General features: G+C 38.3%; 1 protein-coding gene across 6 annotated transcripts in view; it reads right to left on the minus strand.

Annotated features, from left to right (window-relative positions):
- The window catches only part of pex5 (peroxisomal biogenesis factor 5), an 18,001-nt gene extending 14,678 nt beyond the window's left edge, over positions 1–3,323 (minus strand). For 4 of the 6 annotated variants that reach the window (XM_005731889.1, XM_013910553.1, XM_013910552.1 and 1 more), the window contains exon 1: positions 3,111–3,323. The gene's annotated coding sequence lies outside the window, so the exon portion shown is untranslated. Of the gene's footprint in view, positions 1–2,365; positions 2,437–3,105 lie in introns of those variants that run through there. The other 2 variants (XM_013910550.1, XM_013910551.1) reach the window with 2 other exon arrangements.
- Positions 3,324–6,447: the final 3,124 nt, after the last annotated feature.

Consider the following 6,447-nt stretch of genomic DNA (forward strand, 5'->3'; position numbering starts at 1 on the left):
TCCCGCTCGGCATCAGCTGGAAAAGGCTCTACGCCCACTCTATGACCCTGCATTGGGTAAGCCATCCAGCCATCCACATTCTTCCTCTCTCACAGAGCTAACACAGAAACAGATAACCCTTCACGCCAATTTAAAATCACCAGTTAAGCCAACATGTGCGTCTTTGGAATGGGGTGCTTCCAGGAGACCTGGATCCAGGACCTCGTTGCTGTGAGGCAACAGCGGCTAACCACAGCACCAATGTGTCGCCTCTGACAGTGCGCCCCAGGGCGGCTGTGGCTACAATGTAGCTTGCCATCACCAGTGTGTGAATGTGTGTGTATGGGTAAATGACTGAATGTAGTGTAAAGCGCTTTGGAGTCCTTAGGGACTAAGTAAAGCGCTATACAAATGCAGGCCATTTACCATTTACCATGAAGAACATGCAAACTCCACACAGAAAGGTTCCAGTCAGCAGGTGGATTCAAGGCCACTTTGCTTAAAGATGGCACCACTGACCACTGCACCACCACGCCATCCAATTATCATTTTATCTATTACCATTTATTTTCTTTTTTCATATTTAGTTTTACTGTGATAGTCATGCAATGGACTATGTAGAGTGAAGCACCTCAATGGAACAATTAAAAGACGCAGATCGTAAAGCATCCAGTATGAGGTCCAATTTCTAATTAGACACTTAAATATTAGAGAAACTAAACAGTTAAGCACCAATAACTGAAAAACCATCCCCCAAAATATAAAATGTTTTAATTTTTAACACTCGACATATTCAACCCTGAAAGATTTTTTTAATTATTATTATTATTATTATTCGGCACCAGAGAGTAATTTTAAGTTCAGTTAGTCCTTCACATTGTTTTGTGTCCCTTCCATCACATCTAAAAATAATTACTCAATTTCCTGACCCCTTTAACAGCTGACAGGCCGAGCAAAATCTTCAGGCTGCTCAAATAGCCTCATGAAACGCGCACAAATTCAAGCTCCATCTGCTGTTTTTCATTTCATCTTCTGGCTCTTAGTGAACCATTAATAATGAGAATATGATGGCTCAGCAGGCACAGGCATCCACAGCATGTTTCACTTAACTCATCTGGTACGTTCAGGAGATTTTAGCTTTTAAGAGCGTTTACGAAGATAAAGAACATCAGCATCACTATACTAACACACTGACTACATGTAATACTATTTTATTTAAGCAAATCTTCTAATCAGTTGAGAAATGCTTATTTTGATAAATGCTACCACAAATACTCTGGATTTCTGTATGCATTACTGTTAAAAGCTCTTGAGCCACCCCTCATTTCTTTATATTTTGTTAGGAAAATTGAAAATACATGTTTATTTATACATGATTTATTGAAATGTGCAAACATGCATTGAACTATAGAACATAAGCTGAGAAAAAAACAAAAACAAACACCCACCAACAAGATTTGTACTACTCTAATGAGCTTTAAAGTTAATATTTGAAACTTTGTTACGCAAGCTTTCTTATAATTTTATTAAGTAGTCTTCAGGATAAGTTCTCCTCTTTGGACGTTGGCTGCCTTTTGTTCTCTGTCAAGACGATCCCAAACTGCTTCAATCATTTTGAGGTAGATGCTCTGGTGAGGACAATCCATGACTGATAAGTGTTTTGCTATCCAGGCAGTGAATTAAGCTGCTGTCAATCAGATGCTTTCCAAATGGCAAAATCTGATGGATATTCTGTGTTTAAAATTCCATCAATTCTAACAAGATCCCAGCACCACTGCCTGAAAGGGAGGGAAACGGTTCATACTCACCGTTGTACCACACTGACGACAGTTTGAATCAAAAATTTCAATTTGGATTCATCATTCTAAGATTTGCTGCCACTGATTTTCAATCAAGTTCTTGCATAATTTGGCATACCGCAGCCTTTTCCACTGACACCAGGTTCTTCATGGATTTTTTCCTGATTCTTCCAGCTGCTTGTACTATAGTTGACACAAGACTGGTACATTGCTTGTGTTAAGTGCCTTTTATATGCTTGAATGATGGATAGTGGGTCAGTGTTAAGAGACTAAAATAAAAAATTGGTCAGGTACAATTACTGAGCTAAAAATGAATGAGAAAAGAAACAAAACAACCGATATCTAAATAAAAATACCTTCAGAAAGCCTTGAGAACTTGAGAAGTGTTCAAGACCACTTTAATATATTACAAGAATGTTTGGCTCCTCTGTGAAGCAAAATATAACGAAATGAAGAGCAGCATGTTTGCACAACACTCCATATCAGGTCTAAAATAACAGCTATATAAACTGCAAACGTTTCAACTGATCCTGCTCCATCTGATGATTACTCACCTAAACATTTAAAAGCAAAATAATAAACAATACCGTGACACTGTTTCACTCTGAAATGTAGTCCCAGATGTATGAAACTCTGCTGCTGTACTTCAATGACCCCTATCAATTACACATGCTGACCTCCCTGGAGAGGAGGAACATAAAAATTAATTCCCTTCCTAATCTCGCATGTGAGCGTCTACCTAAAAACTCTTCAGTGACTATTACACAACACCTTACAGGTGGACTGTTGTTCTTGCTGTCTAGGCTGAAGATTTAAAGGCTACTTTAGTCCCACCGCTTCAAATGGCTGCTGTATTATGATTAGGGTCAAAGTAAGAGGATCAGACAGAGATATTAATACACACATTACCAAAGACGGGCCATTATGACACCTGTTTATTGACTACAAATCCACGGAGACGATAGGAATAGGCGAAGGTTGCTTTTGTCACACATAGTCCACTAGTTATAGATATCAACTAAACACACCTGCCTGCATTGTTACCTTTCTGGGAGCACTGTGTAATAAAATAGGGCTGATCGGAGCTAACTGCAGCTTCAGCTACAAACAGCAACATTAGCTCGATAAGCGATACTCTGTGTTATTTATGTGACCAGCGTGCGGTTCATGAAACCTAAAGGGAAACCGAGGACCCTCACGACCGTCCGGAACTCAAAAAATATCAGCTGTGGCTAGCTGGCTAGCTGCAGTAGGGCCAGTGCAGAGATCACTCCCGTAGTGTGCACCCAGCGAAGAAGCATGAATAGAAGGGAAGCATACTGTTCACCTCACCGCCGACAGCTGCTGCTGTATCCGAGCGACAGTCCCTCACTCCGGCGGTATGTCCCCTCTTGTCCCGCTCTCACACCTCCGTCCGAACAAATTTTCCAGTAACCGTCCGAAACCAGTCGCTGAGTGCTATTAGCTCCCCGCTTTTATTTACCTTCCTTCCCCCATGACCCACAAAACCCTTCACCGCTAGCCTGGCTCGTGAACGTTACGCCAGTTACGTATTCTTCAACTGGTTTTACGCATGCGTAAGGAAGCGTCAGCGCCTGGGAAAAAAGGCGTAAAGAGCCTAACGTTAAAATGTAACATGCCTGAGAACAAAGTCCGCTTCCCGGATGAAACATGTATTTGTTAAAAAAAACAAAAAAAACCCACGAAAGTAACGCGCAGTGCTGTGCAGAAGTCTTCAGCCAACCATCATTTCTTTATATTTTACTTCCAAAGAACCTGATTTCTGTCTTTGATAGTAGTTTTGAGAAATAGTTCTCCACGCTTTTAGAGATTTTCACTTTTTCTCTTTAAAAAAAAAGGTCATTTTCAGCCCTGTTCTTATACCAAACCCTTTCAGAGGAACGTTTCTACGTTTTAGCCACTAAACACTGACATATGAATATGAATAATGTAAGCATAAAAACGACACCTAACAAGGTTGTGTCTGCATATAAAAGACAATTTAGCCAAAAAACCTAAAGGTGTTTTATCTTTATGTAGTTTGTTACTAGCAGTTTATCATAAAACCACATCATTTATTCTTATTTCTTTACTTGAATCTGAATAATGCCAAAGATAACACAATCTGACAGACATAAATCTGTATTTTTACAGAATCAAAAAAGTGCTTTTAACAGCATTTGCGACTACATATAATACTTTTTAAAGAAAATCTTCTAATCAGTTGAGAAATGCTTATTTTGCTAAATGCTAGCACAAATACTCTGGATTTGTGTATGCATTACTGTGAAAATGCACTGGGAGTCGAAACCTGGTATATCTCAGCATGGTGTGCAGTGTGTCCTTAAAAAACAAATAAAAACAGTATAGTTCAGTAGATGAAGAGTATCTGAAATTAATGTCCTTACAAATTAGGGGAAAAATCCAGCAAAGGGCTGCATTAGGGCTGCGTTTTAGCCAGTGGTGTTGGGGATCTTGTCCAAATTTATGGAATTATGAACATAGAAAGGCATAGGGGCCATCTGGAAAACATGAATTGCAATATGTTCATTTTTCAGCACTGATCCCCAACACATCGCCAATAGTGTAAAAGCATACCTGTATAGAAAAACACACAATGTAATGCCTAGTTATATAAATCTTTGAGCTATAGATTGTGTGTCACACTTTAAGTACATGTTAGTTTTACATGATCAGATAATTTTGAATTGTAGGACATTTAATGTAAATTTAGTGTTGCTGAACTGATCATTTTGCTTAAAAAAGGATCGGAATGCTTTCTCTTTCATTTTACTGTCATTTATTTAAGTAGAAGCAGCCACAGAGGACAGAAATCTGCTGCCGTACTGTAACAAAGGTTGATATGTAACTGATGCTTGTGCCAAGCTAATAAGGAAAATAATCCTCACATCACGCTGTGGCAGGTTTACCACATGGTACTAACACAAACAGCCAAATTCAGGTCTTCCACATGTTTCAAAGTGAAAAAATTTTCATTTGGGTTCAGAATAATTATGATAATCCTTGGCTTATCATGCTTATTACAGTTCCTGAATTCTTTTATTTTTTATTTAACACATGTTAAGCTAAAAAGAAGAAGCAATGTGTGAAAAAATAAGCACACCCACTGAGTACATGGTAATTAAGAGGGTAAGTAGCAGCCAGGAGCAGCCAATTATTCAGTTTGATGTCTGCTGATGATCAATTAATCAAACAAAAGGCCCAAAAGGACCTCTATAAAAGTTATGGCAGTGTGCTGGTCTGTGTGCGTTAACACGGTGTCAAGAAGGAAAGATTTTAGCAGTGATCTTAGAGAAGCAGTTGTTGTTGCCCATCGAATGATTATTTACAAGTGGAAAACTCAGAAAATGCTCAGATAAACTGCAAAGTGCCCAAAATCTACACCTCAGACTCTGCAGGCCTCTTTTAGCATGTTGAATGTTAAAGTTCATGACAGTACAATTAGAAAAAGACAGAACAAGTATGGTTTGTTCAGAAGGGTTGCCAGGAGAACATTTATTTTCTCTAAAAAGAATATGGCAGCATGGCTATTGTTTGCAAAGCCACATCTGAACAAACCACAAAGCTTTTGGAACATTGTGCTTTGGAGAGACAACACCAAAGTGGAGAACAAATACAGCATTATCAGCACAAACACCGCATATCAACTACCAAACACAGCAGTGAAGCGGTGATGATTGGGGCTTGTTTTGCAGGCACAGGACCGGGGCACCTTTAAGTCTTTGAGCTGACCATGAACTCTTTTAGATATAAAAGAGAATCCAATGTGAGGTCATGTTCTTGACAGCTAGAGCTTTTTAGAAACTGAGTCACGTAACAGGACAATTGTCCAAAGAACAGCAGGGAATCTACAACACTGTGGCTTAAAAAAGCAAAGAGTCACTGTGTTGCAATGGTCCAGTCAAAGTCCAGAGCTCAACCTGATTGAAATACTGTGCTGAGACCTTAAGAGAGCTGTGCATAAATGAATGCCTACAAGCCTCAACTGTTTAGTTTTTGTTAAATAATGACACGTGGTGGGTTTTTATTCATCTGAGTTTGTTTTTACCTCGTTTTAAGAACTGCTAAGGACTACATTATTTTTTATGTTCTGATATAACGCCTTAGAACTGAAAGAGGGTGTTCTTTCTTTTAACCAACAATGTTTTGAAATATCCAAAACGTGCTCAGATTTTTAGAATCTTTGACTATTTTATCATGTATTTGAATTTTTCATGTAAACCTTTAACTAAACTTCCAAAATTGTTATTTCTCTGAGTAGTTCTCTACTCGAGTTACCTTTTTAAAGTATGTCTATTTATTTGTTAGCTGTTGTCTAGAATTGCTGCATGAATGATTTTCTATATTTTTCCAGCACTAAAATCTTTTGTTATTCCACTGATGAAACTTTCTACTGACCTTCCTGTTTCATTTTGATTCTTTTTTGTAATCGGTAAATTATTGCGTGAGCTACTTTTGGTGTTGTTTGTTTGTTTTATGGTTATAGCTTTTGCTTTCTTCTTCAAACATCTGGATACTTCATAAGATATTCTAGTATTGACTGTTTGGTCCTTGTTATGACTTAATGGTTTTTCTGGTGTTGACTGTCAGATTTGTAGTCTTGTCTTTATTATTAGTAATATTAGTTCTAGTTCCCCAGTGTTTCTCT

This window comes from Pundamilia nyererei, unplaced genomic scaffold (genome assembly GCF_000239375.1).
Source record: "Pundamilia nyererei isolate P.nyererei 1_Seehausen unplaced genomic scaffold, PunNye1.0 scaffold00045, whole genome shotgun sequence".
In the NCBI taxonomy this organism is placed as follows: Eukaryota; Metazoa; Chordata; class Actinopteri; order Cichliformes; family Cichlidae; genus Pundamilia; species Pundamilia nyererei.